The sequence below is a fragment of the Hyla sarda genome, chromosome 1 (assembly GCF_029499605.1).
Source record: "Hyla sarda isolate aHylSar1 chromosome 1, aHylSar1.hap1, whole genome shotgun sequence".
Lineage (NCBI taxonomy): Eukaryota > Metazoa > Chordata > Amphibia > Anura > Hylidae > Hyla > Hyla sarda.
The window spans coordinates 39,835,552-39,860,436 of NC_079189.1; the positions used below are offsets into that span (position 1 = coordinate 39,835,552).

Here is a 24,885-nt window from a genome sequence, read left to right on the forward strand (position 1 = left end):
AACCTCCACTAAGGGTCCCCATACCATCCAGATTATAATCCTGTCCGAATGAAGCATCAACTTTGTTCCAGCTAAAGCATAGGCAGGGACAAAGTCCAGGAGCTCCATTTTGCAGCATAACGCTTCTCCTCCGCATGTACAGTGGGCATGAAGTGAAATCTGTTCTTGCCTGCAGAGTGGAGCTCCATTCTGCAGCATAGGAGTAGAGGGGTCTATTGCAGAGTGGAGCTCCATTCTGCAGAATAGTAGACTCAGGAAAGGGGAAGGAAGTACTTACTATTAAGATCGAAAACAGATGTCACTGTGCACAGAGGCTTGGGAAAATAGCCGTAATGAAAGCACAGATTGGGGAATGGTAAGTGTCATTTTCTTCAGCATCACCCACACTACAAGCCTGTACCAATAGGTTAGTACAGGTGACACTGAGGACAGATTCCCTTTAAGCTTCCAGTCTATCCTGAAGCTGAAATCTGACAGACAAGCTTTTCTTTATATTACTATTTCTTTCTGCTGAACGACACATAATATATCGAGTCGACAAAAACATGGCCACTCCAACAAAACAGATGGCCTCATAGCTCGGTGGATAGAGCACTGGTCTTGTAAACCAGGGGTCGTGAGTTCAATCCTCACTGAGGCCTCATTTCTTAGTGTAGGATAATCTGAATATTTAACATTCTGGGGAAAAATAAAAAAAGAATTCTTTAAAACTTTGTGGTGTCGAGTTTACAGTGAGTTTCCCGCTAGTAGTTTGTGCTGCATCGTAAAATTTGCCGCATCTCAAACTTCAAGCAGGAAACTCACTGTACACCTGCCCGTGTGTATGTAACCTGTACATTCACATGGGGGGGGGGGGGGGTAAACCTCCACTAAGGGTCCCCATACCATCCAGATTATAATCCTGTCCGAATGAAGCATCATCTTTGTCCCAGCTAAAGCACAGGTAAGGACAAAGTCCAGGAGCTCCATTTTGCAGCATAACGCTTCTCCTCCGCATGTACAGTGGGCATGAAGTGAAATCTGTTCTTGCCTGCAGAGTGGAGCTCCATTCTGCAGCATAGGAGTAGAGGGGTCTATTGCAAAGTGGAGCTCAATTCTGCAGAATAGTAGACTCAGGAAAGGGGAAGGAAGTACTTCCTATGAAGATCGAAGACAGATGTCACTGTGCACGGAGGCTTGGGAAAACAGCCGTAACGAAACCACAGATTGGGGAATGGTAAGTGTAATTTTCTTCAGTATCACCCACACTACAAGCTTGTACCAATAGGTTAGTACAGGTGACACTGAGGACAGATTCCCTTTAAGCTTCCAGTCTATCCTGAAGCTGAAATCTGACAGACAAGCTTTTCTTTATATTACTATTTCTTTCTGCTGAACAACACGTAATATATCAAGTCGACAAAAACATGGCCACTCTGCCAAAACAGATGGCCTCATAGCTCAGTGGATAGAGCACTGGTCTCGTAAACCAGGGATCGTGAATTCAATCCTCACTGAGGACTCATTTCTTAGTCTAGGATAATCTGAATATCTAACATTCTGTGGAAAAATAAAAAAAGAATTCTTTAAAACTTTGTGGGGTCACGCTACAAGACCTCGTACAGTCCCTTGTATTAAGTCCCCTCAGCTAGAGCTCCTCCATCCCCACAGGGCTCTCCTGCAGGGCTTGCCCCTTGATCGCCTCATATAATTATATTTACATGTCTATTATTTAATGTATAGGTATAATAAATGTAGAGGACCTTCCCAGGTCATGTGATCTACCGTTGTGAATGTACGGAGGTTTAAGGTCCTTCCTGGGTCATGTGATGTACCCAGAGTTCACTCGGTTCCGGACCTACAGGTTTGCTGGCCAATGAGCTTAGTCCAGCCCCTTAATATATAAAGGGCTGTAGTCTGTAAATTCTCCCTCTTGTTCCTGCACTCTCTTGAGACCTGGACACTAAAGAAGCACAATCAGCATATCTTCAATCTCAGCTCAACTAGGCCAAAGCCTAAAGAACCAGCAGCCACTAAAACCGTGAGTTATAAAGCTCAAACCTACAAATCTTGTTTGACTACTATTTTACTCAAATCTTACAATTAGTAGCACAGTGGCCTGCTTAAAGCTCATTACTATCAGTGCCAGCAAAGCCTGTGAGGAACCTGCATCCCGGTTACCTCGAGAGAAACTGTATTATTGTAAAGACTGTTGCATAAAAGTTCAAGTAAAAGTTTCCAGTTATCTCATAAATTCTGCTGTGGACATTCCGTTTATTATCCCTGCCATTTGTGGGCCGGTTGGCGGCAGGATCTTCAATACTAAGCAAACCCCACCCTTGTGTCACGACAAGTAAGGGTTAATATCACCAGACCCTGTTACACCATTGCAACACCCCAGACACCACAACTTCATATTTTCAACCTTCTGAATTCTGGACTGCAAGTGATGCAAATCAGAACAAAAGACCTTAAAGGATCCTATTTCTTGCTTTATCCAGACAATTATTTCATAGCATGATACTGACATCAGCTTAGACCAGTGTTTCCCAACCAGTGTGCCTCCCGCTGTTGCAAAACTACAACTCCCGGCATGACCGGACAGCTGAAATAACCCAATTTCTCTCGAGTTTACAGTGAGTTTTCCGCTAGGAGTTTGTGCTGCGTCGTAAAATTTGCCGCATCTCAAACTTCAAGCAGGAAACTCACTGTACACCTGTCTGTGTGAATGTAACCTGTACATTCACATGGGGGGGCAAACCTCCACTAAGGGTCCCCATACCATCCAGATTATAATCCTGTCCGAATGAAGCATCATCTTTGTCCCAGCTAAAGCACAGGTAAGGACAAAGTCCAGGAGCTCCATTTTGCAGCATAACGCTTCTCCTCCGCATGTACAGTGGGCATGAAGTGAAATCTGTTCTTGCCTGCAGAGTGGAGCTCCATTCTGCAGCATAGGAGTAGAGGGGTCTATTGCAAAGTGGAGCTCAATTCTGCAGAATAGTAGACTCAGGAAAGGGGAAGGAAGTACTTCCTATGAAGATCGAAGACAGATGTCACTGTGCACGGAGGCTTGGGAAAACAGCCGTAACGAAACCACAGATTGGGGAATGGTAAGTGTAATTTTCTTCAGTATCACCCACACTACAAGCTTGTACCAATAGGTTAGTACAGGTGACACTGAGGACAGATTCCCTTTAAGCTTCCAGTCTATCCTGAAGCTGAAATCTGACAGACAAGCTTTTCTTTATATTACTATTTCTTTCTGCTGAACAACACGTAATATATCAAGTCGACAAAAACATGGCCACTCTGCCAAACCAGATGGCCTCATAGCTCAGTGGATAGAGCACTGGTCTCGTAAACCAGGGATCGTGAATTCAATCCTCACTGAGGACTCATTTCTTAGTCTAGGATAATCTGAATATCTAACATTCTGTGGAAAAATAAAAAAATAATTCTTTAAAGCTTTGTGGGGTCACGCTACAAGACCTCGTACAGTCCCTTGTATTAAGTCCCCTCAGCTAGAGCTCCTCCATCCCCACAGGGCTCTCCTGCAGGGCTTGCCCCTTGGTCGCCTCATATAATTATATTTACATGTCTATTATTTAATGTATAGGTATAATAAATGTAGAGGACCTTCCCAGGTCATGTGATCTACCGTTGTGAATGTACGGAGGTTTAAGGTCCTTCCTGGGTCATGTGATGTACCCAGAGTTCACTCGGTTCCGGACCTACAGGTTTGCTGGCCAATGAGCTTAGTCCAGCCCCTTAATATATAAAGGGCTGTAGTCTGTAAATTCTCCCTCTTGTTCCTGCACTCTCTTGAGACCTGGACACTAAAGAAGCACAATCAGCATATCTTCAATCTCAGCTCAACTAGGCCAAAGCCTAAAGAACCAGCAGCCACTAAAACCGTGAGTTATAAAGCTCAAACCTACAAATCTTGTTTGACTACTATTTTACTCAAATCTTACAATTAGTAGCACAGTGGCCTGCTTAAAGCTCATTACTATCAGTGCCAGCAAAGCCTGTGAGGAACCTGCATCCCGGTTACCTCGAGAGAAACTGTATTATTGTAAAGACTGTTGCATAAAAGTTCAAGTAAAAGTTTCCAGTTATCTCATAAATTCTGCTGTGGACATTCCGTTTATTATCCCTGCCATTTGTGGGCCGGTTGGCGGCAGGATCTTCAATACTAAGCAAACCCCACCCTTGTGTCACGACAAGTAAGGGTTAATATCACCAGACCCTGTTACACCATTGCAACACCCCAGACACCACAACTTCATATTTTCAACCTTCTGAATTCTGGACTGCAAGTGATGCAAATCAGAACAAAAGACCTTAAAGGATCCTATTTCTTGCTTTATCCAGACAATTATTTCATAGCATGATACTGACATCAGCTTAGACCAGTGTTTCCCAACCAGTGTGCCTCCCGCTGTTGCAAAACTACAACTCCCGGCATGACCGGACAGCTGAAATAACCCAATTTCTCTCGAGTTTACAGTGAGTTTTCCGCTAGGAGTTTGTGCTGCGTCGTAAAATTTGCCGCATCTCAAACTTCAAGCAGGAAACTCACTGTACACCTGCCTGTGTGAATGTAACCTGTACATTCACATGGGGGGGCAAACCTCCACTAAGGGTCCCCATACACTTCCAGATTATAATCCTGTCCGAATGAAGCATCATCTTTGTCCCAGCTAAAGCACAGGTAAAGACAAAGTCCAGGAGCTCCATTTTGCAGCATAACGCTTCTCCTCCGCATGTACAGTGGGCATGAAGTGAAATCTGTTCTTGCCTGCAGAGTGGAGCTCCATTCTGCAGCATAGGAGTAGAGGGGTCTATTGCAGAGTGGAGCTCCATTCTGCAAAAAAGTAGACTCAGGAAAGGGGAAGGAAGTACTTCCTATGAAGATCGAAGACAGATGTCACTGTGCAGGGAGGCTTGGGAAAACAGCCGTAACGAAACCACAGATTGGGCAATGGTAAGTGTAATTTTCTTCAGTATCACCCACACTACAAGCTTGTACCAATAGGTTAGTACAGGTGACACTGAGGACAGATTCCCTTTAAGCTTCCAGTCTATCCTGAAGATGAAATCTGACAGACAAGCTTTTCTTTATATTACCATTTCTTTTTGCTGAACGACACATAATATATCAAGCCGACAAAAACATGGCCACTCGAACAAAACAGATGGCCTCATAGCTCAGTGGATAGAGCACTGGTCTCGTAAACCAGGGGTCGTGAGTTCAATCCTCACTGAAGCCTAATTTCTTAGTTTAGGATAATCAGAATATCTAACATTCTGGGGAAAAATAAAAAAAGAATTCTTAAAAACTTTGTGGTGTCACGCTACAGGACCTCGTACAGTCCCTTGTATTAAGTCCCCTCAGCTAAAGCTTCTCCATCCCCACAGGGCTCTCCTGCAGGGCTTGCCCCTTGGTCGCCTCATATAATTATATTTACATGTCTATTATTTAATGTATAGGTATAATAAATGTAGAGGACCTTCCCAGGTCATGTGATCTACCGTTGTGAATGTACGGAGGTTTAAGGTCCTTCCTGGGTCATGTGATGTACCCAGAGTTCACTCGGTTCCGGACCTACAGGTTTGCTGGCCAATGAGCTTAGTCCAGCCCCTTAATATATAAAGGGCTGTAGTCTGTAAATTCTCCCTCTTGTTCCTGCACTCTCTTGAGACCTGGACACTAAAGAAGCACAATCAGCATATCTTCAATCTCAGCTCAACTAGGCCAAAGCCTAAAGAACCAGCAGCCACTAAAACCGTGAGTTATAAAGCTCAAACCTACAAATCCTGTTTGACTACTATTTTACTCAAATCTTACCATTAGTAGCACAGTGGCCTGCTTAAAGCTCATTACTATCAGTGCCAGCAAAGCCTGTGAGGAACCTGCATCCCGGTTACCTCGAGAGAAACTGTATTATTGTAAAGACTGTTGCATAAAAGTTCAAGTAAAAGTTTCCAGTTATCTCATAAATTTTGCTGTGGACATTCCGTTTATTATCCCTGCCGTTTGTGGGCCGGTTGGCGGCAGGATCTTCAATACTAAGCAAACCCCACCCTGGCGTCACGACAAGTAAGGGTTAATACCACCAGACCCTGTTACACCATTGCAACACCCCAGACACCACAACTTCATATTTTCAACCTTCTGAATTCTGGACTGCAAGTGATGCAAATCAGAACAAAAGACCTTAAAGGATCCTATTTCTTGCTTTATCCAGACAATTATTTCATAGCATGATACTGACATCAGCTTAGACCAGTGTTTCCCAACCAGTGTGCCTCCCGCTGTTGCAAAACTACAACTCCCGGCATGACCGGACAGCTGAAATAACCCAATTTCTCTCGAGTTTACAGTGAGTTTCCCGCTAGGAGTTTGTGCTGCGTCGTAAAATTTGCCACATCTCAAACTTCAAGCAGGAAACTCACTGTACACCTGCCTGTGTGAATGTAACCTGTACATTCACATGGGGGGGCAAACCTCCACTAAGGGTCCCCATACCATCCAGATTATAATCCTGTCCGAATGAAGCATCATCTTTGTCCCAGCTAAAGCACAGGTAAAGACAAAGTCCAGGAGCTCCATTTTGCAGCATAACGCTTCTCCTCCGCATGTACAGTGGGCATGAAGTGAAATCTGTTCTTGCCTGCAGAGTGGAGCTCCATTCTGCAGCATAGGAGTAGAGGGGTCTATTGCAGAGTGGAGCTCCATTCTGCAAAATAGTAGACTCAGGAAAGGGGAAGGAAGTACTTCCTATGAAGATCGAAGACAGATGTCACTGTGCACGGAGGCTTGGGAAAACAGCCGTAACGAAACCACAGATTGGGGAATGGTAAGTGTAATTTTCTTCAGTATCACCCACACTACAAGCTTGTACCAATAGGTTAGTACAGGTGACACTGAGGACAGATTCCCTTTAAGCTTCCAGTCTATCCTGAAGATGGAATCTGACAGACAAGCTTTTCTTTATATTACTATTTCTTTTTGCTGAACGACACATCATATATTAAGTCGACAAATACATGGCCACTCCAACAAAACAGATGGCCTCATAGCTCAGTGGATAGAGCACTGGTCTCGTAAACCAGGGGTCGTGAGTTCAATCCTCACTGAGGCCTCATTTCTTAGTCTAGGATAATCTGAATATCTAACATTCTGGAGAAAAATAAAAAAAGAATTCTTTAAAACTTTGTGGTGTCACGCTACAGGACCTCGTACAGTCCCTTGTATTAAGTCCCCTCAGCTAGAGCTCCTCCATCCTCGCAGGGCTTGCCCCTTGGTCGCCTCATATAATTATATTTACATGTCTATTATTTAATTTATAGGTATAATAAATGTAGAGGACCTTCCCAGGTCATGTGATCTACCGTTGTGAATGTACGGAGGTTTAAGGTCCTTCCTGGGTCATGTGATGTACCCAGAGTTCACTCGGTTCCGGACCTACAGGTTTGCTGGCCAATGAGCTTAGTCCAGCCCCTTAATATATAAAGGGCTGTAGTCTGTAAATTCTCCCTCTTGTTCCTGCACTCTCTTGAGACCTGGACACTAAAGAAGCACAATCAGCATACCTTCAATCTCAGCTCAACTAGGCCTAAGCCTAAAGAACCAGCAGCCACTAAAACCGTGAGTTATAAAGCTCAAACCTACAAATCCTGTTTGACTACTATTTTACTCAAATCTTACAATTAGTAGCACAGTGGCCTGCTTAAAGCTCATTACTATCAGTGCCAGCAAAGCCTGTGAGGAACCTGCATCCCGGTTACCTCGAGAGAAACTGTATTATTGTAAAGACTGTTGCATAAAAGTTCAAGTAAAAGTTTCCAGTTATCTCATAAATTTTGCTGTTGACATTCCGTTTATTATCCCTGCCGTTTGTGGGCCGGTTGGCGGCAGGATCTTCAATACTAAGCAAACCCCACCCTGGAGTCACGACAAGTAAGGGTTAATACCACCAGACCCTGTTACACCATTGCAACACCCCAGACACCACAACTTCATATTTTCAACCTTCTGAATTCTGGACTGCAAGTGATTCAAATCAGAACAAAAGACCTTAAAGGATCCTATTTCTTGCTTTATCCAGACAATTATTTCATAGCATGATACTGACATCAGCTTAGACCAGTGTTTCCCAACCAGTGTGCCTCCCGCTGTTGCAAAACTACAACTCCCGGCATGACCGGACAGCTGAAATAACCCAATTTCTCTCGAGTTTACAGTGAGTTTCCCGCTAGGAGTTTGTGCTGCGTCGTAAAATTTGCCGCATCTCAAACTTCAAGCAGGAAACTCACTGTACACCTGCCTGTGTGAATGTAACCTGTACATTCACATGGGGGGGCAAACCTCCACTAAGGGTCCCCATACCATCCAGATTATAATCCTGTCCGAATGAAGCATCATCTTTGTCCCAGCTAAAGCACAGGTAAAGACAAAGTCCAGGAGCTCCATTTTGCAGCATAACGCTTCTCCTCCGCATGTACAGTGGGCATGAAGTGAAATCTGTTCTTGCCTGCAGAGTGGAGCTCCATTCTGCAGCATAGGAGTAGAGGGGTCTATTGCAGAGTGGAGCTCCATTCTGCAAAATAGTAGACTCAGGAAAGGGGAAGGAAGTACTTCCTATGAAGATCGAAGACAGATGTCACTGTGCACGGAGGCTTGGGAAAACAGCCGTAACGAAACCACAGATTGGGGAATGGTAAGTGTAATTTTCTTCAGTATCACCCACACTACAAGCTTGTACCAATAGGTTAGTACAGGTGACACTGAGGACAGATTCCCTTTAAGCTTCCAGTCTATCCTGAAGATGAAATCTGACAGACAAGCTTTTCTTTATATTACTATTTCTTTTTGCTGAACGACACATAATATATTAAGTCGACAAAAACATGGCCACTCCAACAAAACAGATGACCTCATAGCTCAGTGGATAGAGCACTGGTCTCGTAAACCAGGGGTCGTGAGTTCAATCCTCCCTGAGGCCTCATTTCTTAGTCTAGGATAATCTGAATATCTAACATTCTGGGGAAAAATAAAAAAAGAATTCTCTAAAACTTTGTGGTGTCACGCTACAGGACCTCGTACAGTCCCTTGTATTAAGTCCCCTCAGCTAGAGCTCCTACAGGGCTCTCCTGCAGGGCTTGCCCCTTGGTCGCCGTATATAATTATATTTACATGTCTATTATTTAATGTATAGGTATAATAAATGTAGAGGACCTTCCCAGGTCATGTGATCTACCGTTGTGAATGTACGGAGGTTTAAGGTCCTTCCTGGGTCATGTGATGTACCTAGAGTTCACTCGGTTCCGGACCTACAGGTTTGCTGGCCAATGAGCTTAGTCCAGCCCCTTAATATATAAAGGGCTGTAGTCTGTAAATTCTCCCTCTTGTTCCTGCACTCTCTTGAGACCTGGACACTAAAGAAGCACAATCAGCATATCTTCAATCTCAGCTCAACTAGGCCAAAGCCTAAAGAACCAGCAGCCAATAAAACAGTGAGTTATAAAGCTCAAACCTACAAATCCTGTTTGACTACTATTTTACTCAAATCTTACCATTAGTAGCACAGTGGCCTGCTTAAAGCTCATTACTATCAGTGCCAGCAAAGCCTGTGAGGAACCTGCATCCCGGTTACCTCGAGAGAAACTGTATTATTGTAAAGACTGTTGCATAAAAGTTCAAGTAAAAGTTTCCAGTTATCTCATAAATTTTGCTGTGGACATTCTGTTTATTATCCCTGCCGTTTGTGGGCCGGTTGGCGGCAGGATCTTCAATACTAAGCAAACCCCACCCTGGCGTCACGACAAGTAAGGGTTAATACCACCAGACCCTGTTACACCATTGCAACACCTTAGACACCACAACTTCATATTTTCAACCATCTGAATTCTGGACTGCAAGTGATGCAAATCAGAACAAAAGACCTTAAAGGATCCTATTTCTTGCTTTATCCAGACAATTATTTCATAGCATGATACTGACATCAGCTTAGACCAGTGTTTCCCAACCAGTGTGCCTCCCGCTGTTGCAAAACTACAACTCCCGGCATGACCGGACAGCTGAAATAACCCAATTTCTCTCGAGTTTACAGTGAGTTTCCCGCTAGGAGTTTGTGCTGCGTCGTAAAATTTGCCGCATCTCAAACTTCAAGCAGGAAACTCACTGTACACCTGCCTGTGTGAATGTAACCTGTACATTCACATGGGGGGGCAAACCTCCACTAAGGGTCCCCATACCATCCAGATTATAATCCTGTCCGAATGAAGCATCATCTTTGTCCCAGCTAAAGCACAGGTAAAGACAAAGTCCAGGAGCTCCATTTTGCAGCATAACGCTTCTCCTCCGCATGTACAGTGGGCATGAAGTGAAATCTGTTCTTGCCTGCAGAGTGGAGCTCCATTCTGCAGCATAGGAGTAGAGGGGTCTATTGCAGAGTGGAGCTCCATTCTGCAAAATAGTAGACTCAGGAAAGGGGAAGGAAGTACTTCCTATGAAGATCGAAGACAGATGTCACTGTGCACGGAGGCTTGGGAAAACAGCCGTAACGAAACCACAGATTGGGGAATGGTAAGTGTAATTTTCTTCAGTATCACCCACACTACAAGCTTGTACCAATAGGTTAGTACAGGTGACACTGAGGACAGATTCCCTTTAAGCTTCCAGTCTATCCTGAAGATGAAAACTGACAGACAAGCTTTTCTTTATATTACTATTTCTTTTTGCTGAACGACACATAATATATTAAGTCGACAAAAACATGGCCACTCCAACAAAACAGATGGCCTCATAGCTCAGTGGATAGAGCACTGGTCTCGTAAACCAGGGGTCGTGAGTTCAATCCTCACTGAGGCCTCATTTCTTAGTCTAGGATAATCTGAATATCTAACATTCTGGGGAAAAATAAAAAAAAGAATTCTCTAAAACTTTCTGGTGTCACGCTACAGGACCTCGTACAGTCCCTTGTATTAAGTCCCCTCAGCTAGAGCTCCTCCATCCCCACAGGGCTCTCCTGCAGGGCTTGCCCCTTTGTCGCCTTATATAATTATATTTACATGTCTATTATTTAATGTATAGGTATAATAAATGTAGAGGACCTTCCCAGGTCATGTGATCTACCGTTGTGAATGTACGGAGGTTTAAGGTCCTTCCTGGGTCATGTGATGTACCCAGAGTTCACTCGGTTCCGGACCTACAGGTTTGCTGGCCAATGAGCTTAGTCCAGACCCTTAATATATAAAGGGCTGTAGTCTGTAAATTCTCCCTCTTGTTCCTGCACTCTCTTGAGACCTGGACACTAAAGAACCACAATCAGCATACCTTCAATCTCAGCTCAACTAGGCCAAAGCCTAAAGAACCAGCAGCCACTAAAACCGTGAGTTATAAAGCTCAAACCTACAAATCCTGTTTGACTACTATTTTACTCAAATCTTACAATTAGCAGCACAGTGGCCTGTTTAAAGCTCATTACTATCAGTGCCAGCAAAGCCTGTGAGGAACCTGCATCCCGGTTACCTCGAGAGAAACTGTATTATTGTAAAGACTGTTGCATAAAAGTTCAAGTAAAAGTTTCCAGTTATCTCATAAATTTTGCTGTGGACATTCTGTTTATTATCCCTGCCGTTTGTGGGCCGGTTGGCGGCAGGATCTTCAATACTAAGCAAACCCCACCCTGGCGTCACGACAAGTAAGGGTTAATACCACCAGACCCTGTTACACCATTGCAACACCCCAGACACCACAACTTCATATTTTCAACCTTCTGAATTCTGGACTGCAAGTGATGCAAATCAGAACAAAAGACCTTAAAGGATCCTATTTCTTGCTTTATCCAGACAATTATTTCATAGCATGATACTGACATCAGCTTAGACCAGTGTTTCCCAACCAGTGTGCCTCCCGCTGTTGCAAAACTACAACTCCCGGCATGACCGGACAGCTGAAATAACCCAATTTCTCTCGAGTTTACAGTGAGTTTCCCGCTAGGAGTTTGTGCTGCGTCGTAAAATTTGCCGCATCTCAAACTTCAAGCAGGAAACTCACTGTACACCTGCCTGTGTGAATGTAACCTGTACATTCACATGGGGGGGCAAACCTCCACTAAGGGTCCCCATACCATCCAGATTATAATCCTGTCCGAATGAAGCATCATCTTTGTCCCAGCTAAAGCACAGGTAAAGACAAAGTCCAGGAGCTCCATTTTGCAGCATAACGCTTCTCCTCCGCATGTACAGTGGGCATGAAGTGAAATCTGTTCTTGCCTGCAGAGTGGAGCTCCATTCTGCAGCATAGGAGTAGAGGGGTCTATTGCAGAGGGGAGCTCCATTCTGCAAAATAGTAGACTCAGGAAAGGGGAAGGAAGTACTTCCTATGAAGATCGAAGACAGATGTCACTGTGCACGGAGGCTTGGGAAAACAGCCGTAACGAAACCACAGATTGGGGAATGGTAAGTGTAATTTTCTTCAGTATCACCCACACTACAAGCTTGTACCAATAGGTTAGTACAGGTGACACTGAGGACAGATTCCCTTTAAGCTTCCAGTCTATCCTGAAGATGAAATCTGACAGACAAGCTTTTCTTTATATTACTATTTCTTTTTGCTGAACGACACATAATATATTAAGTCGACAAAAACATGGCCACTCCAACAAAACAGATGGCCTCATAGCTCAGTGGATAGAGCACTGGTCTCGTAAACCAGGGGTCGTGAGTTCAATCCTCACAGAGGCCTCATTTCTTAGTCTAGGATAATCTGAATATCTAACATTCTGGGGAAAAATAAAAAAAGAATTCTCTAAAACTTTGTGGTGTCACGCTACAGGACCTCGTACAGTCCCTTGTATTAAGTCCCCTCAGCTAGAGCTCCTCCATCCCCACAGGGCTCTCCTGCAGGGCTTGCCCCTTGGTCGCCTCATATAATTATATTTACATGTCTATTATTTAATGTATAGGTATAATAAATGTAGAGGACCTTCCCAGGTCATGTGATCTACCGTTGTGAATGTACGGAGGTTTAAGGTCCTTCCTGGGTCATGTGATGTACCCAGAGTTCACTCGGTTCCGGACCTACAGGTTTGCTGGCCAATGAGCTTAGTCCAGCCCCTTAATATATAAAGGGCTGTAGTCTGTAAATTCTCCCTCTTGTTCCTGCACTCTCTTGAGACCTGAACACTAAAGAACCACAATCAGCATACCTTCAATCTCAGCTCAACTAGGCCAAAGCCTAAAGAACCAGCAGCCACTAAAACCGTGAGTTATAAAGCTCAAACCTACAAATCCTGTTTGACTACTATTTTACTCAAATCTTACAATTAGTAGCACAGTGGCCTGTTTAAAGCTCATTACTATCAGTGCCAGCAAAGCCTGTGAGGAACCTGCATCCCGGTTACCTCGAGAGAAACTGTATTATTGTAAAGACTGTTGCATAAAAGTTCAAGTAAAAGTTTCCAGTTATCTCATAAATTTTGCTGTGGACATTCTGTTTATTATCCCTGCCGTTTGTGGGCCGGTTGGCGGCAGGATCTTCAATACTAAGCAAACCCCACCCTGGCGTCACGACAAGTAAGGGTTAATACCACCAGACCCTGTTACACCATTGCAACACCCCAGACACCACAACTTCATATTTTCAACCATCTGAATTCTGGACTGCAAGTGATGCAAATCAGAACAAAAGACCTTAAAGGATCCTATTTCTTGCTTTATCCAGACAATTATTTCATAGCATGATACTGACATCAGCTTAGACCAGTGTTTCCCAACCAGTGTGCCTCCCGCTGTTGCAAAACTACAACTCCCGGCATGACCGGACAGCTGAAATAACCCAATTTCTCTCGAGTTTACAGTGAGTTTCCCGCTAGGAGTTTGTGCTGCGTCGTAAAATTTGCCGCATCTCAAACTTCAAGCAGAAAACTCACTGTACACCTGCCTGTGTGAATGTAACCTGTACATTCACATGGGGGGGCAAACCTCCACTAAGGGTCCCCATACCATCCAGATTATAATCCTGTCCGAATGAAGCATCATCTTTGTCCCAGCTAAAGCACAGGTAAAGACAAAGTCCAGGAGCTCCATTTTGCAGCATAACGCTTCTCCTCCGCATGTACAGTGGGCATGAAGTGAAATCTGTTCTTGCCTGCAGAGTGGAGCTCCATTCTGCAGCATAGGAGTAGAGGGGTCTATTGCAGAGTGGAGCTCCATTCTGCAAAAAAGTAGACTCAGGAAAGGGGAAGGAAGTACTTCCTATGAAGATCGAAGACAGATGTCACTGTGCACGGAGGCTTGGGAAAATAGCCGTAACGAAACCACAGATTGGGGAATGGTAAGTGTAATTTTCTTCAGTATCACCCACACTACAAGCTTGTACCAATAGGTTAGTACAGGTGACACTGAGGACAGATTCCCTTTAAGCTTCCAGTCTATCCTGAAGATGAAATCTGACAGACAAGCTTTTCTTTATATTACTATTTCTTTTTGCTGAACGACACATAATATATTAAGTCGACAAAAACATGGCCACTCCAACAAAACAGATGGCCTCATAGCTCAGTGGATAGAGCACTGGTCTCGTAAACCAGGGGTCGTGAGTTCAATCCTCACTGAGGCCTCATTTCTTAGTCTAGGATAATCTGAATATCTAACATTCTGGGGAAAAATAAAAAAAAGAATTCTCTAAAACTTTCTGGTGTCACGCTACAGGACCTCGTACAGTCCCTTGTATTAAGTCCCCTCAGCTAGAGCTCCTCCATCCCCACAGGGCTCTCCTGCAGGGCCTGCCCCTTGGTCACCTTATATAATTATATTTACATGTCTATTATTTAATGTATAGGTATAATAAATGTAGAGGACCTTCCCAGGTCATGTGATCTACCGTTGTGAATGTACGGAGGTTTAAGGTCCTTCCTGGGTCATGTGATGTACCCAGAGTTCACTCGGTTCCCGACCTACAGGTTTGCTGGCCAATGAGCTTAGTCCAGCCCCTTAATATATAAAGGGCTGTAGTCTGTAAATTCTCCCTCTTGTTCCTGCACTCTCTTGAGACCTGGACACTAAAGAAGCACAATCAGCATATCTTCAATCTAAGCTCGACTAGGCCAAAGCCTAAAGAACCAGCAGCCACTAAAACCGTGAGTTATAAAGCTCAAACCTACAAATCCTGTTTGACTACTATTTTACTCAAATCTTACCATTAGTAGCACAGTGGCCTGCTTAAAGCTCATTACTATCAGTGCCAGCAAAGCCTGTGAGGAACCTGCATCCCGGTTACCTCGAGAGAATCTGTATCATTGTAAAGACTGTTGCATAAAAGTTCAAGTAAAAGTTTCCAGTTATCTCATAAATTTTGCTGTGGACATTCTGTTTATTATCCCTGCCGTTTGTGGGCCGGTTGGCGGCAGGATCTTCAATACTAAGCAAACCCCACCCTGGCGTCATGACAAGTAAGGGTTAATACCACCAGACCCTGTTACACCATTGCAACACCCCAGACACCACAACTTCATATTTTCAACCTTCTGAATTCTGGACTGCAAGTGATGCAAATCAGAACAAAAGACCTTAAAGGATCCTATTTCTTGCTTTATCCAGACAATTATTTCATAGCATGATACTGACATCAGCTTAGACCAGTGTTTCCCAACCAGTGTGCCTCCCGCTGTTGCAAAACTACAACTCCCGGCATGACCGGACAGCTGAAATAACCCAATTTCTCTCGAGTTTACAGTGAGTTTCCCGCTAGGAGTTTGTGCTGCGTCGTAAAATTTGCCGCATCTCAAACTTCAAGCAGGAAACTCACTGTACACCTGCCTGTGTGAATGTAACCTGTACATTCACATGGGGGGGCAAACCTCCACTAAGGGTCCCCATACACTTCCAGATTATAATCCTGTCCGAATGAAGCATCATCTTTGTCCCAGCTAAAGCACAGGTAAAGACAAAGTCCAGGAGCTCCATTTTGCAGCATAACGCTTCTCCTCTGCATGTACAGTGGGCATGAAGTGAAATCTGTTCTTGCCTGCACAGTGGAGCTCCATTCTGCAAAATAGTAGACTCAGGAAAGGGGAAGGAAGTACTTCCTATGAAGATCGAAGACAGATGTCACTGTGCACGGAGGCTTGGGAAAACAGCCATAACGAAACCACAGATTGGGGAATGGTAAGTGTAATTTTCTTCAGTATCACCCACACTACAAGCTTGTACCAATAGGTTAGTACAGGTGACACTGAGGACAGATTCCCTTTAACCCCTTAAGGACCAGGCCATTTTATACCTTAAGGACCGGAGCGTTTTTTGCAATTCTGACCACTGTCACTTTAAACGTTAATAACTCTGGAATGCTTTTAGTTATCATTCTGATTCCGAGATTGTTTTTTCGTGACATATTCTACTTTAACTTAGTGGTAAAATTTTATGGTAACTTGCATCCTTTCTTGGTGAAAAATCCCAAAATTTGATGAAAAAAATGAAATTTTTGCATTTTTCTAACTTTGAAGCTCTCTGCTTGTAAGGAAAATGGATATTCAAAATATATTTTTTTGGGGTTCACATATACAATATGTCTACTTTATGTTTGCATCATAAAATTTATGAGTTTTTACTTTTGGAAGACACCATAGGGCTTCAAAGTTCAGTAGCAATTTTGAAATTTTTCACAAAATTTTCAAACTCACTATTTTTCAGGGACCAGTTCAGTTTTGAAGTGGATTTGAAGGGTCTTCATATTAGAAATACCCCATAAAAGACCCCATTATAAAAACTACACCCCCTAAAGTATTCAAAAAAACATTCAGTAAGTGTATTAACCCTTTAGGTGTTTCACAGGAATAGCAGCAAAGTGAAGGAGAAAATTCAAAATCTTCATTTTTTACACTCGCATGTTCTTGTAGACCCAATTTTTGAATTTTTACAAGGGATAAAAAGGAAAAATTTTTTACTTGTATTTGAAACCCAATTTCTCTCGAGTAAGCACATACCTCATATGTCTATGTTAATTGTTCGGCGGGCGCAGTAGAGGGCTCAGAAGGGAAGGAGCGACAAATGGTTTTTGGGGGGCATGCCGCATTTAGGAAGCCCCTTTGGTGCCAGGACAGCAAAAAAAAAAACACATGGCATACCATTTTGGAAACTAGACCCCTCAGGGAACGTAACAAGGGGTAAAGTGAACCTTAATACCCTACAGGTGATTCACGACTTTTGCATATGTAAAAAAAATATATATTTTTTTTACCTAAAATGCTTGGTTTCCCAAAAATTTTACATTTTTAAAAAGGGTAATAGCAGAAAATACCCCCCAAAATTTGAAGCCCAATTTCTCCCGATACAGAAAACACCTCGCATGGGGGTGAAAAGTGCTCTGCTGGTGCACTACAGGTCTCAGAAGAGAAGGAGTCACATTTGGCTTTTTGAAAGCAAATTTTGCTCTGGGGGCATGCCGCATTTAGGAAGCCCCTATGGTGCCAGAACAGCAAAAAAAAACCACATGGCATACCATTTTGGAAACTAGACCCCTCGGGGAACGTAACAAGGGGTAATGTGAACCTTAATACCCTACAGGTGTTTCACGACTTTTGCATATGTAAAAAAATATATTTTTTTTTACCTAAAATGCTTGGTTTCCCAAAATTTTTACAATTTTAAAAAGGGTAATAGCAGAAAATACCCCCCAAAATTTGAAGCCCAATTTCTCCCGATTCAGAAAACACCCCATATGGGTGTGAAAAGTGCTCTGCTGGCGCACTACAGGTCTCAGAAGAGAAGGAGTCACATTTGGCTTTTTGAAAGTGAATTTTGCTCTGGGGGCATGCCGCATTTAGGAAGCCCCTATGGTGCCAGGACAGCAAAAAAAAAACACATGGCATACCATTTTGGAAACTAGACCCCTCGGGGAACGTAACAAGGGGTAATGTGAACCTTAATACCCTACAGGTGTTTCACGACTTTTGCATATGTAAAAAAATATATATTTTTTTTACCTAAAATGCTTGGTTTCCCAAAATTTTTACAATTTTAAAAAGGGTAATAGCAGAAAATACCCCCCAAAATTTGAAGCCCAATTTCTCCCGATTCAGAAAACACCCCATATGGGTGTGAAAAGTGCTCTGCTGGCGCACTACAGGTCTCAGAAGAGAAGGAGTCACATTTGGCTTTTTGAAAGTGAATTTTGCTCTGGGGGCATGCCGCATTTAGGAAGCCCCTATGGTGCCAGGACAGCAAAAAAAAAACACATGGCATACTATTTTGGAAACTAGACCCCTCGGGGAACGTAACAAGGGGTAATTTGAACCTTAATACCCTACAGGTGTTTCACGACTTTTGCATATGTAAAAAAATATATATTTTTTTTACCTAAAATGCTTGTTTTCCCAAAAATTTTACATTTTTTAAAAGGGTAATAGCAGAAAATACCCCCCAAAATTTGAAGCCCAATTTCTCCCGAGTACGGCGATACCCCATATGTGGCCCTAAACTGTTGCCTTGAAATACGACAGGGCTCCAAAGTGAGAGCGCCATGCGCATTTGAGGCCTAAATTAGGGACTTGCATAGGGGTGGACATAGGGGTATTCTACGCCAGTGATTCCCAAACAGGGTGCCTCCAGCTGTTGTAAAACTCCCAGCATGCCTAGACAGTCAACGGCTATCTGGCAATACTGGGAGTAGTTGTTTTGCAACAGCTGGAGGCTCCGTTTTGGAAACAGTGGCGTACCAGACGTTTTTCATTTTTATTGGGGAGGGGGGTTGTATAGGGGTATGTGTATATGTAGTGTTTTTTACTTTTTATTTTATTTTGTGTTAGTGTAGTGTAGTGTTTTTAGGGTACAGTCGCACGGGCGGGGGTTCACAGTAGTTTCTCGCTGGCAGTTTGAGCTACGGCAGAAAATTTGACGCAGCTCAAACTTGCAGCCGGATACTTACTGTAATCCTCCGCCCATGTGAGTATACCCTGTACGTTCACATTGGGGGGGGGGGGGAACATCCAGCTGTTGCAAAACTACAACTCCCAGCATGTACGGTCTATCAGTGCATGCTGGGAGTTGTAGTTTTGCAACCGCTGGAGGCTCCGTTCTGGAAACAGTGGCGTACCAGACGTTTTTCATTTTTATTGGGGAGGGGAGGGGGGCTGTGTAGGGGTATGTGTATATGTAGTGTTTTTTACTTTTTATTTTATTGTGTGTTAGTGTAGTGTAGTGTTTTCAGGGTACAGTCGCACGGGCGGGGGGTTCACAGTAGTTTCTCGCTGGCAGTTTGAGCTGCGGCAGAAATTTTGCCGTACCTCAAACTTGCAGCCGGATACTAACTGTAATCCTCCGCCCATGTGAGTGTACCCTGTACGTTCACATTGGGGGGGGAACATCCAGCTGTTGCAAAACTACAACTCCCAGCATGTACGGTCCATCAGTGCATGCTGGGAGGTGTAGTTTTGCAACAGCTGGAGGCACACTGGTTGTGAAACACCGAGTTTGGTAACAAACTCAGTGTTTTGCAACCAGTGTGCCTTCAGCTGTTGCAAAAGCTACAACCCCCAGCATGTACGGACAGCGGAAGGGCATGCTGGGTGTTGTAGTTATGCAACAGCTGGAGGCATACTACTTTGGCTGGGGATTGTAGTTATGCAACAGCTGGAGACACACTGGTTTACTACTTAACTCAGTGTGCCTTCAGCTGTTGCAAAACTACAACTCTCAGCAGTCACCGACAGCCAACGGGCATGCTGGGAGTTGTAGTTATGCAACCACCAGATGCACCACTACAACTCCCAGCATGCACTTTAGCTGATTGTGCAAGCTGGGAGTTGTAGTTACACAACAGCTGAAGGTACACTTTTCCATAGAAAGAATGTGCCTCCAGCTGTTGCAAAACTACAAGTCCCAGCATGCCCATAAGGGCATGCTGGGAGTTGTGGTGGTCTGCCTCCTGCTGTTGCATAACTACAGCTCCCAGCATGCCCTTGTTGCATGCTGGGAGCTGTTGCTAAGCAACAGCAGGAGGCTGTCACTCACCTCCAACGATCCTCGCCGCACAGGTCAGTCCCTCGTCGTCTCCGCCGCCGCCGCTGCTCCTGGGGCCCCGATCCCAACAGGGACGCCGGGGATCGGGGTCCCCAGCACCGGGGGTCGTCTTCCCGCACCCGCTCACGTCCTCCGGAAGAGGGGCGGAGCGGGTTGCGGGAGTGACACCCGCAGCAGGCGCCCTGATTGGTCGGCCGGTAATCCGGCCGACGAATCAGGGCGATCGTGAGGTGGCACCAGTGCCACCTCACCCCTGCTGGCTCTGGCTGATCGGGGCCGTCTCTGACGGCCCCGATCAGCCAATAATTCCGGGTCACCGGGTCACTGGAGACCCGATTGACCCGGAATCCGCCGCAGATCGCTGGACTGAATTGTCCAGCGATCTGCGGCCATCGCCGACATGGGGGGTCATAATGACCCCCCTGGGCGATATGCCCCGATGCCTGCTGAACGATTTCAGCAGGCATCGGGGACCGGCTCCGCTCCAGATGGTTGCGGGGGGCCGGTAAAACACATGACGTTCTCATACGTCATGTGTCCTTAAGGACTCGGAAATGGAGACGTATGAGAACGTCATGTGTCCTTAAGGGGTTAAGCTTCCAGTCTATCCTGAAGATGAAATCTGACAGACAAGCTTTTCTTTATATTACTATTTCTTTTTGCAGAACGACACATAATATATTAAGTTGACAAAAACATTGCCACTCCAACAAAACAGATGGCCTCATAGCTCAGTGGATAGAGCACTGGTCTTGTAAACCAGGGGTTGTGAGTTCAATGCTCACTGGGGCCTCATTTCTTAGTCTAGGATAATCTGAATATCTAACATTCTGGGGAAAAATAAAAAAAGAATTCTTTAAAACTTTGTGGGGTCACGCTACAAGACCTCGTACAGTCCCTTGTATTAAGTCCCCTCAGCTAGAGCTCCTCCATCCCCACAGGGCTCTCCTGCAGGGCTTGCCCCTTGGTCGCCTCATATAATTATATTTACATGTCTATTATTTAATGTATAGGTATAATAAATGTAGAGGACCTTCCCAGGTCATGTGATCTACCGTTGTGAATGTACGGAGGTTTAAGGTCCTTCCTGGGTCATGTGATGTACCCAGAGTTCACTCGGTTCCGGACCTACAGGTTTGCTGGCCAATGAGCTTAGTCCAGCCCCTTAATATATAAAGGGCTGTAGTCTGTAAATTCTCCCTCTTGTTCCTGCACTCTCTTGAGACCTGGACACTAAAGAAGCACAATCAGCATATCTTCAATCTCAGCTCAACTAGGCCAAAGCCTAGAACCAGCAGCCACTAAAACCGTGAGTTATAAAGCTCAAACCTACAAATCTTGTTTGACTACTATTTTACTCAAATCTTACAATTAGTAGCACAGTGGCCTGCTTAAAGCTCATTACTATCAGTGCCAGCAAAGCCTGTGAGGAACCTGCATCCCGGTTACCTCGAGAGAAACTGTATTATTGTAAAGACTGTTGAATAAAAGTTCAAGTAAAAGTTTCCAGTTATCTCATAAATTCTGCTGTGGACATTCCGTTTATTATCCCTGCCATTTGTGGGCCGGTTGGCGGCAGGATCTTCAATACTAAGCAAACCCCACCCTTGTGTCATGACAAGTAAGGGTTAATACCACCAGACCCTGTTACACCATTGCAACACCCCAGACACCACAACTTCATATTTTCAACCTTCTGAATTCTGGACTGCAAGTGATGCAAATCAGAACAAAAGACCTTAAAGGATCCTATTTCTTGCTTTATCCAGACAATTATTTCATAGCATGATACTGACATCAGCTTAGACCAGTGTTTCCCAACCAGTGTGCCTCCCGCTGTTGCAAAACTACAACTCCCGGCATGACCGGACAGCTGAAATAACCCAATTTCTCTCGAGTTTACAGTGAGTTTCCCGCTAGGAGTTTGTGCTGCGTCATAAAATTTGCTGCACCTCAAACTTCAAGCAGGAAACTCACTGTACACCTGCCTGTGTGAATGTAACCTGTACATTCACATGGGGGGGCAAACCTCCACTAAGGGTCCCCATACCATCCAGATTATAATCCTGTCCGAATGAAGCATCATCTTTGTCCCAGCTAAAGCACAGGTAAAGACAAAGTCCAGGAGCTCCATTTTGCAGCATAACGCTTCTCCTCCGCATGTACAGTGGGCATGAAGTGAAATCTGTTCTTGCCTGCAGAGTGGAGCTCCATTCTGCAGCATAGGAGTAGAGGGGTCTATTGCAGAGTGGAGCTCCATTCTGCAAAATAGTAGACTCAGGAAAGGGGAAGGAAGTACTTCCTATGAAGATCGAAGACAGATGTCACTGTGCACGGAGGCTTGGGAAAACAGCCGTAACGAAACCACAGATTGGGGAATGGTAAGTGTAATTTTCTTCAGTATCACCCACACTACAAGCTTGTACCAATAGGTTAGTACAGGTGACACTGAGGACAGATTCCCTTTAAGCTTCCAGTCTATCCTGAAGATGAAATCTGACAGACAAGCTTTTCTTTATATTACTATTTCTTTTTGCAGAACGACACATAATATATTAAGTCGACAAAAACATGGCCGGTCCAACAAAACAGATGGCCTCATAGCTCAGTGGATAGAGCACTGGTCTAGTAAACCAGGGGTCGTGAGTTCATTCCTCACTGAGGCCTCATTTCTTAGTCTAGGATAATCTGAATATCTAACATTCTGGGGAAAAATAAAAAAAGAATTCTCTAAAACTTTGTGGTGTCACGCTACAGGACCTCGTACAGTCCCTTGTATTAAGTCCCCTCAGCTAGAGCTCCTCCATCCCCACAGGGCTCTCCTGCAGGGCTTGCCCCTTGGTCGCCTCATGTAATTATATTTACATGTCTATTATTTAATGTATAGGTATAATAAATGTAGAGGACCTTCCCAGGTCATGTGATCTACCGTTGTGAATGTATGGAGGTTTAAGGTCCTTCCTGGGTCATGTGATGTACCCAGAGTTCACTCGATTCCGGACCTACAGGTTTGCTGGCCAATGAGCTTAGTCCAGCCCCTTAATATATAAAGGGCTGTAGTCTGTAAATTCTCCCTCTTCTTCCTGCACTCTCTTGAGACCTGGACACTAAAGAAGCACAATCAGCATATCTTCAATCTCAGCTCAACTAGGCCAAAGCCTAAAGAACCAGCAGCCACTAAAACCGTGAGTTATAAAGCTCAAACCTACAAATCCTGTTTGACTACTATTTTACTCAAATCTTACCATTAGTAGCACAGTGGCCTGCTTAAAGCTCATTACTATCAGTGCCAGCAAAGCCTGTGAGGAACCTGCATCCCGGTTACCTCGAGAGAAACTGTATTATTGTAAAGACTGTTGCATAAAAGTTCAAGTAAAAGTTTCCAGTTATCTCATAAATTTTGCTGTGGACATTCCGTTTATTATCCCTGCCGTTTGTGGGCCGGTTGGCGGCAGGATCTTCAATACTAAGCAAACCCCACCCTGGCGTCACGACAAGTAAGGGTTAATACCACCAGACCCTGTTACACCATTGCAACACCCCAGACACCACAACTTCATATTTTCAACCTCCTGAATTCTGGACTGCAAGTGATGCAAATCAGAACAAAAGACCTTAAAGGATCCTATTTCTTGCTTTATCCAGACAATTATTTCATAGCATGATACTGACATCAGCTTAGACCAGTGTTTCCTAACCAGTGTGCCTCCCACTGTTGCAAAACTACAACTCCCGGCATGACCGGACAGCTGAAATAACCCAATTTCTCTCGAGTTTACAGTGAGTTTCCCGCTAGGAGTTTGTGCTGCGTCGTAAAATTTGCCGCATCTCAAACTTCAAGCAGGAAACTCACTGTACACCTGCCTGTGTGAATGTAACCTGTACATTCACATGGGGGGGCAAACCTCCACTAAGGGTCCCCATACCATCCAGATTATAATCCTGTCCGAATGAAGCATCATCTTTGTACCAGCTAAAGCACAGGTAAAGACAAAGTCCAGGAGCTCCATTTTGCAGCATAACGCTTCTCCTCCGCATGTACAGTGGGCATGAAGTGAAATCTGTTCTTGCCTGCAGAGTGGAGCTCCATTCTGCAGCATAGGAGTAGAGGGGTCTATTGCAGAGTGGAGCTCCATTCTGCAAAATAGTAGACTCAGGAAATGGGAAGGAAGTACTTCCTATGAAGATCGAAGACAGATGTCACTGTGCACGGAGGCTTGGGAAAACAGCCGTAACGAAACCACAGATTGGGGAATGGTAAGTGTAATTTTCTTCAGTATCACCCACACTAAAAGCTTGTACCAATAGGTTAGTACAGGTGACACTGAGGACAGATTCCCTTTAAGCTTCCAGTCTATCCTGAAGATGAAATCTGACAGACAAGCTTTTCTTTATATTACTATTTCTTTTTGCTGAACGACACATAATATATTAAGTCGACAAAAACATGGCCACTCCAACAAAACAGATGGCCTCATAGCTTAGTGGATAGAGCACTGGTCTCGTAAACCAGGGGTCGTGAGTTCAATCCTCACTGAGGCCTCATTTCTTAGTCTAGGATAATCTGAATATCCAACATTCTGGGGAAAAATAAAAAAAGAATTCTTTAAAACTTTGTGGTGTCACGCTACAGGACCTCGTACAGTCCCTTGTATTAAGTCCCCTCAGCTAGAGCTCCTCCATCCCCACAGGGCTCTCCTGCAGGGCTTGCCCCTTGGTCGCCTCATATAATTATATTTACATGTCTATTATTTAATGTATAGATATAATAAATGTAGAGGACCTTCCCAGGTCATGTGATCTACCGTTGTGAATGTACGGAGGTTTAAGGTCCTTCCTGGGTCATGTGATGTACCTAGAGTTCACTCGGTT

General features: G+C 44.3%; 12 non-coding genes across 12 annotated transcripts; all 12 read left to right on the top strand.

The window, feature by feature from the left end:
* Positions 1–568: 568 nt before the first annotated feature.
* TRNAT-UGU (transfer RNA threonine (anticodon UGU)) lies at positions 569–641 on the top strand. The gene has a single exon. It is a non-coding gene; the product is annotated as a tRNA-Thr (tRNA).
* A 788-nt stretch (positions 642–1,429) lies between these two features.
* TRNAT-CGU (transfer RNA threonine (anticodon CGU)) lies at positions 1,430–1,502 on the top strand. Its single transcript has one exon. It is a non-coding gene; the product is annotated as a tRNA-Thr (tRNA).
* A 1,803-nt stretch (positions 1,503–3,305) lies between these two features.
* On the top strand, positions 3,306–3,378 carry TRNAT-CGU (transfer RNA threonine (anticodon CGU)). Its single transcript has one exon. It is a non-coding gene; the product is annotated as a tRNA-Thr (tRNA).
* Positions 3,379–5,182: 1,804 nt separating this feature from the next.
* Positions 5,183–5,255, top strand: TRNAT-CGU (transfer RNA threonine (anticodon CGU)). The gene has a single exon. It is a non-coding gene; the product is annotated as a tRNA-Thr (tRNA).
* Positions 5,256–7,058: 1,803 nt separating this feature from the next.
* TRNAT-CGU (transfer RNA threonine (anticodon CGU)) lies at positions 7,059–7,131 on the top strand. The gene has a single exon. It is a non-coding gene; the product is annotated as a tRNA-Thr (tRNA).
* A 1,790-nt stretch (positions 7,132–8,921) lies between these two features.
* TRNAT-CGU (transfer RNA threonine (anticodon CGU)) lies at positions 8,922–8,996 on the top strand. Its single transcript has one exon. It is a non-coding gene; the product is annotated as a tRNA-Thr (tRNA).
* A 1,793-nt stretch (positions 8,997–10,789) lies between these two features.
* Positions 10,790–10,862, top strand: TRNAT-CGU (transfer RNA threonine (anticodon CGU)). The gene has a single exon. It is a non-coding gene; the product is annotated as a tRNA-Thr (tRNA).
* Positions 10,863–12,666: 1,804 nt separating this feature from the next.
* On the top strand, positions 12,667–12,739 carry TRNAT-CGU (transfer RNA threonine (anticodon CGU)). Its single transcript has one exon. It is a non-coding gene; the product is annotated as a tRNA-Thr (tRNA).
* Positions 12,740–14,542: 1,803 nt separating this feature from the next.
* TRNAT-CGU (transfer RNA threonine (anticodon CGU)) lies at positions 14,543–14,615 on the top strand. The gene has a single exon. It is a non-coding gene; the product is annotated as a tRNA-Thr (tRNA).
* Positions 14,616–20,733: 6,118 nt separating this feature from the next.
* TRNAT-UGU (transfer RNA threonine (anticodon UGU)) lies at positions 20,734–20,806 on the top strand. The gene has a single exon. It is a non-coding gene; the product is annotated as a tRNA-Thr (tRNA).
* A 1,801-nt stretch (positions 20,807–22,607) lies between these two features.
* On the top strand, positions 22,608–22,680 carry TRNAT-AGU (transfer RNA threonine (anticodon AGU)). The gene has a single exon. It is a non-coding gene; the product is annotated as a tRNA-Thr (tRNA).
* Positions 22,681–24,483: 1,803 nt separating this feature from the next.
* TRNAT-CGU (transfer RNA threonine (anticodon CGU)) lies at positions 24,484–24,556 on the top strand. The gene has a single exon. It is a non-coding gene; the product is annotated as a tRNA-Thr (tRNA).
* The last annotated feature ends 329 nt before the right edge of the window (positions 24,557–24,885 follow it).